This window comes from Octopus sinensis, unplaced genomic scaffold (genome assembly GCF_006345805.1).
Source record: "Octopus sinensis unplaced genomic scaffold, ASM634580v1 Contig13644, whole genome shotgun sequence".
NCBI classification, from domain to species: Eukaryota; Metazoa; Mollusca; class Cephalopoda; order Octopoda; family Octopodidae; genus Octopus; species Octopus sinensis.
Window position 1 is genome coordinate 328,961 of NW_021833024.1, and position 7,885 is coordinate 336,845.

The 7,885-nt window shown below is 32.4% G+C and overlaps 1 non-coding gene across 1 annotated transcript; it reads left to right on the forward strand.

Moving 5' to 3' along the window:
* Positions 1-3,707: 3,707 nt before the first annotated feature.
* On the forward strand, positions 3,708-3,780 carry Trnar-ccg. The gene has a single exon. It is a non-coding gene; the product is annotated as a tRNA-Arg (tRNA).
* Positions 3,781-7,885: the final 4,105 nt, after the last annotated feature.

Consider the following 7,885-nt stretch of genomic DNA (forward strand, 5'->3'; position numbering starts at 1 on the left):
ACGTAGGCATAGAATTCTGAAATTCACTTTCATTTGTGTCGAGAATTTGGACTCAAGAAAGATAAAAAGCTCAAAACACATTCGGTAGAATCTGCAAATGAGAAAGTTGAAATCAGAGTGAGCACGTTTATTGTCTGACATTTTATAACATAACAAACCCTATTTTTTGTTTTCGAAAAATAAGGAATCAAATTTTTTCGGATGAATTTGAGTTAAAGTCTTCCCAAAATTTACAGCAAGTAAAAATTGAGAATATGACCTTTGATCTAAAGAGCTAGAATTAATTTATCATGCAAGGGTAAAAATAATATACATTTTATTAACATGGGATGGACTTGTAACTCAAAAATAACTACATTTGCACGTTCGATTAACATAAGTGAGATAACATATGCATACATGGTGTGATCCTTGTAGATCTGCCGGCTTTTAGCCGTCGCTGCTGGAAGTCTTACCCCGAGGGACTATTGTGGGGAAATTCTTCTGTAGATACGATCTGGCGACTCCATTAGAGCGCTTAGATTGACCAGATAAATAGCTCTTATATTTGGTATGATCAAAAACCACCAAGTCACAATCTCACGACAACACAAACCCCTGACAGAAAAAATCAAAAACACACCAACACGCCAATACTGCCTTATCCTAAACTCATTCTTTATCAAAAAAGAACTAATAACAAAATCCTCTTTGAACGCACTAACCGCAAACAAAATCCTCATCAATCACCCTTAAAAATAAATTCAGCTGAAAAAGATCTCAGCCACAAAGATCGGGTCGAACTTGCAAAATTTCGCTGTGGGCATCACCCTTTACTCCTCTACCATCAAAACAAACTGGATAAGGGAATTAATCCGTCATGTCCAATCTGGCATGACGAACGACACACAGTAACGCACGTCGTCCTGGATTGAAAAAACCCCACCGTTATAAGAAGATCATATAAGATTAATCCCCTCCTTAACTTATGGTGTGACCTTAACAGGTCTGTCAATTTTCTTCGTGGCGCATTCCTCCTAATTTCACTTTGAAATATTTATTTTTCTTATCTTCTTCATCAATTATCGTTACGAGTTTTTGATCCCTATCTTTCACAATATATTTTTGTGCAAATATCTCGCCGTATAATGAATATTTTCTATAACTCAAGTTTGAATCCACATCATGGCGTATTAAAACTTTATCGCCACTTTCAACTTCGTCATATCTCCATTTTCTCTGCTTTTTCATCTTTTCTCCCGATTTTCTAATATTTGCATGGTTATTTTCCTTTTTCACAACTTCGGAATTTGTTAGATTTTTATTTCGTTCCCCTAAATCTATGCCGAATAAGAAATCAAAAGGCGTTTGTTTTGTAGTCTGGTGTTTCCTTTTTTCACAACATCATAATTCGTTAGATTTTTATATAATCAAGCATTGACAAGTGGTGTGGCTGATGGAAAAAGAAAGAACTAAAAATTAGACAAAACTTTTTTAACACTGTGATTCATGAACTATCTGGTTTTTATTTCATTTATAATTTAGGTGAACACAATGTGGTTTGTCGAAAACGACTTCAAGATCTAGGCCAAATTTAACATTTATACGGATTTGACAAATATGTGGTACAAAATAGCACCACATGAAAATTACTGTTGTGCTTAAAGCTAATAATCCTTCGACTAGATCTATTAAGATTTCAACACATTATGCAACATGAAATTGATCAAGAAGGCACGATTTTCTACTGAATTTCAAAGTCGAATTAGAAACTGTATCTCATCCTGGTGCTAACACTTGCACAGGAACATCAATATTTTACAAAAAGTCTATTGATATTCTAATTCCGAGAATAATTGAACAGGATGATTGTTATTATTATTATTTAAGCCAAACAAAATCACCGTCTTAACCATTAACTAACGTGTTCAGGTGATTCCGACACTTCTCAACAGTCGAGCCATCTTTTCACGATGTTCAGACCGTGACCCCACACACTTTCTGTATGTACGATGAATGGTTTGTGGTCCATTTCCACGATCCCCCCCATTTGCCTCTACGAGAGACTCCAGTGTTCGATGGACAACAGGATAATTGTGAATTGCCATTAATTAATTAAAAACTTATATTGGACAGATAACCAAAAGGTTTGAAAGACTATTTGTCGATTGTCGAAAATTTTATGAAAGGAAATGAAAATCTAATTCTTGTTGGAGACTTAAATGCAAAGCATACTGCTTATGTGTGGGGAAGTCAAATCATGATGGAAATTGCTTATTAGAGATTAAAAAATCTTCAAATTTGAATGTCTGAGGAGCTTAACGACTTTCAGCATCAAAATGGTGATCTATTAGGATTGCTTATTGTTGCAAATTCTTTAAGTGATTTGTGTGACCGGCTTTATGTTGAAAATGACTTGGGAAGTCACCATCTTCCACAAACGATAAAATTACGAACAGTTACAGTTTTCACTGAGGATGTATTTTTTGGTTATAATATCAGCAACATTGATTGAAATCATTCTAATTTTTATGTCTATGAAATTGGCAAATACTTAAGAATTGATAGTAAATCTTGATGGGATCAATTATTTGGATTAAAAAATAAGAAATATTATTCTAAAATATCATTTCGAGTAGACCGTAATTTTTTCTGACAGTTGACTAATCATTCCATCTTTCAAAAATAAAAACTAATTTTTATTTATCAATGAAAATGGATGATGACTATATATTATTTATTAACACGAGATTTTTATCTCATATTTAATTGACAGCGAAATTAACAAATTTTGTATATAAAAAAGAATTAATATTTATTTTTATCTAAAATTCCCTTTAAAAAATTAATTTTCATTTTTTGCATTTCAATTTGTTGTTCCAACTTTAAAATGTCATTTAAAAGAGAATATTTTTGTGCTTCAAGGCCGATAATGAATTCGGATTTTCTCGAACGAGAATCTGATGCATATTTTCTATTTTTGAGGACTCTCCGTCGGTACCTCAGGTGATCAGCAGTTTCTGGTGGGATAGATTTCAGCATTTCGTTAAACTCCCGGATACTCAAATCGATTAAATCACTTTCATTCAGCATAAAGTCACTAAAACCGTCAAAATTAACCACAAAATATTTTTAAAATTATAAATAAAAAATTTCTCTTACTAATCAAAATTTTATAATTTTTTTATTGAGAAAAAATACTAAATTCTGTTTCAAGTAATTTAAAGTAACAATTCCTAACCGTGGTGCGAGATCTTTTATATTTATAGTAATTTTTTTAAAAAGCAAATTTCTTTAAATGTTTTAGGATGGACAATAATAATGGAATTTTGGTGGTCTAATAAATCTTATCTGATATATGATCATCTGATACATTTTATCAAAACTAATAGGCTTATAAAAATATATTTTGTCCAAATTAGTAAAACAATAAACATTTTTACTCACCTTATTTAGTTTTTTAATCTCCAAGCTGAAAAAAGAATTGTTTGACTGTTCCAGTGGAGAATAGAAATCGAAATTCTTTTCCAGAGTTATGATGATTACTGTCGCTCATTTCAAGAGAAGCTACCCTTCTCTTAATATTGTAGGTGAAGGCCGTCTTGAGATTCCCAGAGACCCTGAGATTTGAATATGACTGGCAGAAAAAGTTGATGGTTCGAAAGAACTTGTTATTTAATTTTCACACGCTTCGCTGCATTTCCAGAAAATAATAGTTTTTAAAAACAGGCTCTATGGCCTAATGGATAAGGCGTCGGCCTCCGGAGCCGAAGGTTGTGGGTTCGAGTCCCACTAGAGTCGCTTTATGCATTTTTATATAAAACTCATTATTTGAACTATTTGCTCTCACTTTGCGTTTCTCAACCGCGTTCTTTTATAAAGAGCCTGGAGGTCAGCTTAAAGTCGCCGCACTGCGTATCGAGTGGCAGTTTCCGCGGAGCACCGCGACCGAGATTCGCTGGAAGAGCCAGCTCGTCTCCCTCCGGTCGTTAAACCGCGTTCTTAGAAACTTTAAAGTTTTCTAGAATTTTGAAAAAATTTATTCATAAGATTTATGATGAAAGACGATCTCGATCTGCGAGCTTTACCAGAGAAGGGTTAGATCCTCTTCAAAATGATAGCTTGCGCGTTCCTACGCATGATTGTATCCGAGAAAAATAATTTTTGATACTGCCGCTTCAGTTATATTAATTCGTAGTTATAAAGTTGTTTTACTGACTCTTGAAAAAAATGACTTAATAATTTTTTTAAAAAATGGAATAATACCATCCGTAATTTTTCAGGATAAGAGGAACTTTGAGGAACTTGGAATTCTTGACAATGACTAGGCCATCAAGTTGATCAAGTAGAAGAAATCCTTTTTAATTTAGTCCAATCGAGCTTTTCGAGTTCATGTAAATATTGATCAGTCTTCTAGTTGAGACCGTTATAGCTGTCAGCTCAATCACTGGGTCATTATTGATTAGCGACTAGGCTCGTGAAGTAGAGTTAGTGAAAAGGATTAGTTTTTTGATAAGAGTTAAAAGATCGCCGCCATTTACAGAGTCTGGTCTGTCTTTCCGGATGTATGAGTAACCGGGGAAAACGGGCAAACAGTTTTTAAATGAGAGCTTCGTTTCTTTCACCAAAACAATGTCCACATCATACTTTTACATTAAAGAACATTCGCTTTTTTAACATTTTTTGTTCGGCGACATTTTTTGTTTGGTATGCAATGCCATTTTCTTTTGTTATACAGCGATACAAATAAAAAACGGAACAGCCAATTTCTCAATTTCTTTCTATATAATGCTTAATTTCTTTTAATAAAAAATCGAATTTCAAATAATCTTAACTTTTGCCTTTTATAAAAATCCAAACGTCAAAGATTTTAATATGTATTTAAACCAAATTTTTTTCAAACAAAATAAAAAAGAGAACAATGGTAGTTCAAAATTTAGTATGACCCCCCTGAGCATTAATTGCGTCTAAAATTCTGTTCCGCATTGTTCCAACAAGGGATGTCGCATATTCTATTGAAAGATCATTCCAAATATTTTTTAATTCCTCAAATAGGTCACTCTTTTATTTTATGTTTCATGAAGGCCCACATGTGCTCGATTGGATTCAAATCGGGACTTTGAGGAGGCCATTGTAATAACTCAATTCGGTGTTCATTAAAAAAATCTTTAGCCACTTTGCATGTGTGCTTTGGATCCGAACATTTTACGGAATTGAAATCAACGTCAGTTTTTTGTTCACGTTGAATTATTCCGAGATCATCAGAGTTAAGTTTAAATCTTCGTCCTGAGCCTTTTTTTCTCTGGAAGGAATCATTCATGGTGAAGTTTCGAATGACTCTCGAGATGGCACTCAGAGATCTTCCGGTAAAATTTCTTATTTCCTATATGACTTTCCGACTTTATAATACGTAATAATTTCTGCTTTTTGTTGTAATGTAAGTTGTAAAACCATGTAACAAGAATCAACACGTGTAATAAAATAAAAAATGGTTTAAAAAACTGTAAAAATAGAGAATTTTATTTTGTTCTCTTTTTTATTTTGTTTGGACAAAACTGGATTTAATTACGGTCCGAAATATAAGTTGTTTTTATTTTTTTAAAGGCTAAAGTTATGTTTGTCTTCTAAAAATTCTATTTTTGTTAAAATAAATCAATCATTCAATAGAAACAAATCGAGAAAATGAGTGTTCCGTTTTTTATTTGTATCGCTGTATCATATGATCCCCAAAACCACTCAAGATAATTGTCGATATCTGTTAGCTCTTCTTCGTTCCAAATATCTATTTCTTTAAAAAGCTCATTTATTTCTAATTCGTATAATGATCGTTTATAGTTTCTTCAACAGATGCACCAAACATCAATTTGAACGGTGCATAGTTAGTTGTGGAATGCTTGTAATGCACCGGCATCTGTGTTCCTTACAAACGTCAAACCCAAACGTTGTGCAACACCGATTTTCACACAATTGTCGTCCATAAGCGTACCAAATGCGTGGAGCCAACCATGTTCGTCGAAGTGAATGTTCAAGAGCGATTCAGTTGAATTCCTAAAGAAAATATTGCTGACAAGTTTTTATTTTGTTTGGAGCCTGAAGGACAGACTTTAAATTCACTGATTGGTCATTTCATTCCGAATTTGTACTCTTATTAAGAAATATTTTCCAGATATTGTAGCGAGACATTGCATTGCATAAATATGCACTCTGTTCAAAAATAATATTTTGTAATTATAAAATACAGACAAATCAAAATCATGATTGTAATTTTTTGGAACAACGGGAATTAATAAAGAATAAGATACAATTCTCATATTCAAAGAATTTACTCGATTGTACTATTACAATTTTTTTCAACATCTATTTCTTTGTCATCAAATTTTGTGAAATGGTTCGTGAAAATTTTCTTCTATCTTGTTAGTGAAGGGGATATTCAAACTCAAATGTGCCTTAGAACCACATCAAGACTTTATTTGATATATATAGAGTTTGCATTTGTTTACTTTGTATACTTTTGTCCGATTCAAAAGTTCTTTCTCACGATTTAACTCTGTTTTAATAAGAAAAATTATGTTTTCTTATCGATGTCAAGCGATCGTGCATATTGTCGGAATTTTTGAGTTACAAGTCCATTTCATGTTAATACAATACGTACTTTACTCTTGCATGATAAATCAATTCTGGCTCTTTAGATAAAATGTGATATTTTCTCATTTTTCAATCTCCATTTGCTGTAAATTTTGGGAAGATTTTATCCCAACTTGAGTCCAAATTCTTGACGCAAAAGAAAGTGAATTCATCTAACTACTTTATCGTGTCTCTTAATATGATCTACATGTAACATCTTTTAACATCTAGCGGCACAGTGATTGACGTTTGTACATTTTTTACTTATTATAAACCAAGAATAATTTACTATAACATGAAATTGTCGTTTTTAAACTAAAATTTTAGCGTATTTTTTGAAGTCCAATTTATAAATGAATATTTTTACCCAACTTCCATCGGAGAAAATTTATAACAAAAAGTATTTTAACAAAAGCACTCTTACTAAAAATTTAATGCTTGTTAACGTAAATTTATAATTATTTATGGGAAATACGGGAACTGTTCTATTAATTAGTCAATAAATTGCCGATAATTAACTGATTACTGTTTTCCCATGAAATGAACGTGCCAATGAGCAATTAATAACCAATAAAGTGTTTTGTTTTATTTTGACGTTTTTTGCCGAATATTTATGGGAAATAATTTCAATTCTTCGATGGAATCCGACAAAGTCAAAGTCGAAAAATATTTGGTAGAGAGAAAAAGAAGGGCACGGGTTAATCGCAGCATCGTTGAACTGGGAAGAATATTGTCAGACCTTTGTCCTTATCGTGTATAAATGAATATTTTATTTTAGCAAAAATATCGTGGGAAAATCGAAAAAGCAGTTCTGTTAGAGCACGCTGTAACATACATGAGGTTTATTCGAGATTTGCATAAATATCCCAACAACATTACGTAATCATTAGCCTGCTATGCATAGAACTGTGGAAAACTTGCAAACATGTGTAAAACGAGAAACAAAAAAAATATGGAGACCCTGGCAGCTCTGAAAACTGTTATGATTTCAATTCTTTAAAAACTACCTTTAATTTAAATAATTTTTATTCATATTTTTCATTTAATGATTATCTGTTGACGCGGTTCTTGAAAATTGTCTTCAAAACAAAATGTCACAAAAAAAGACCATAGCTCATTTTAAAGCTTTTTGTATTGTAATGCAGTAGCTACAGAGCCAACCTGAAATAGAAACAATTTGTTGATATTTGTCTTTCTTTGAAGCAGTAGACTGAAAAGTGACTGAGACTGAAAAGTGACTGACTGAGTGAGTCCAGTAGACATCAATTAGAAAAATGTTGTT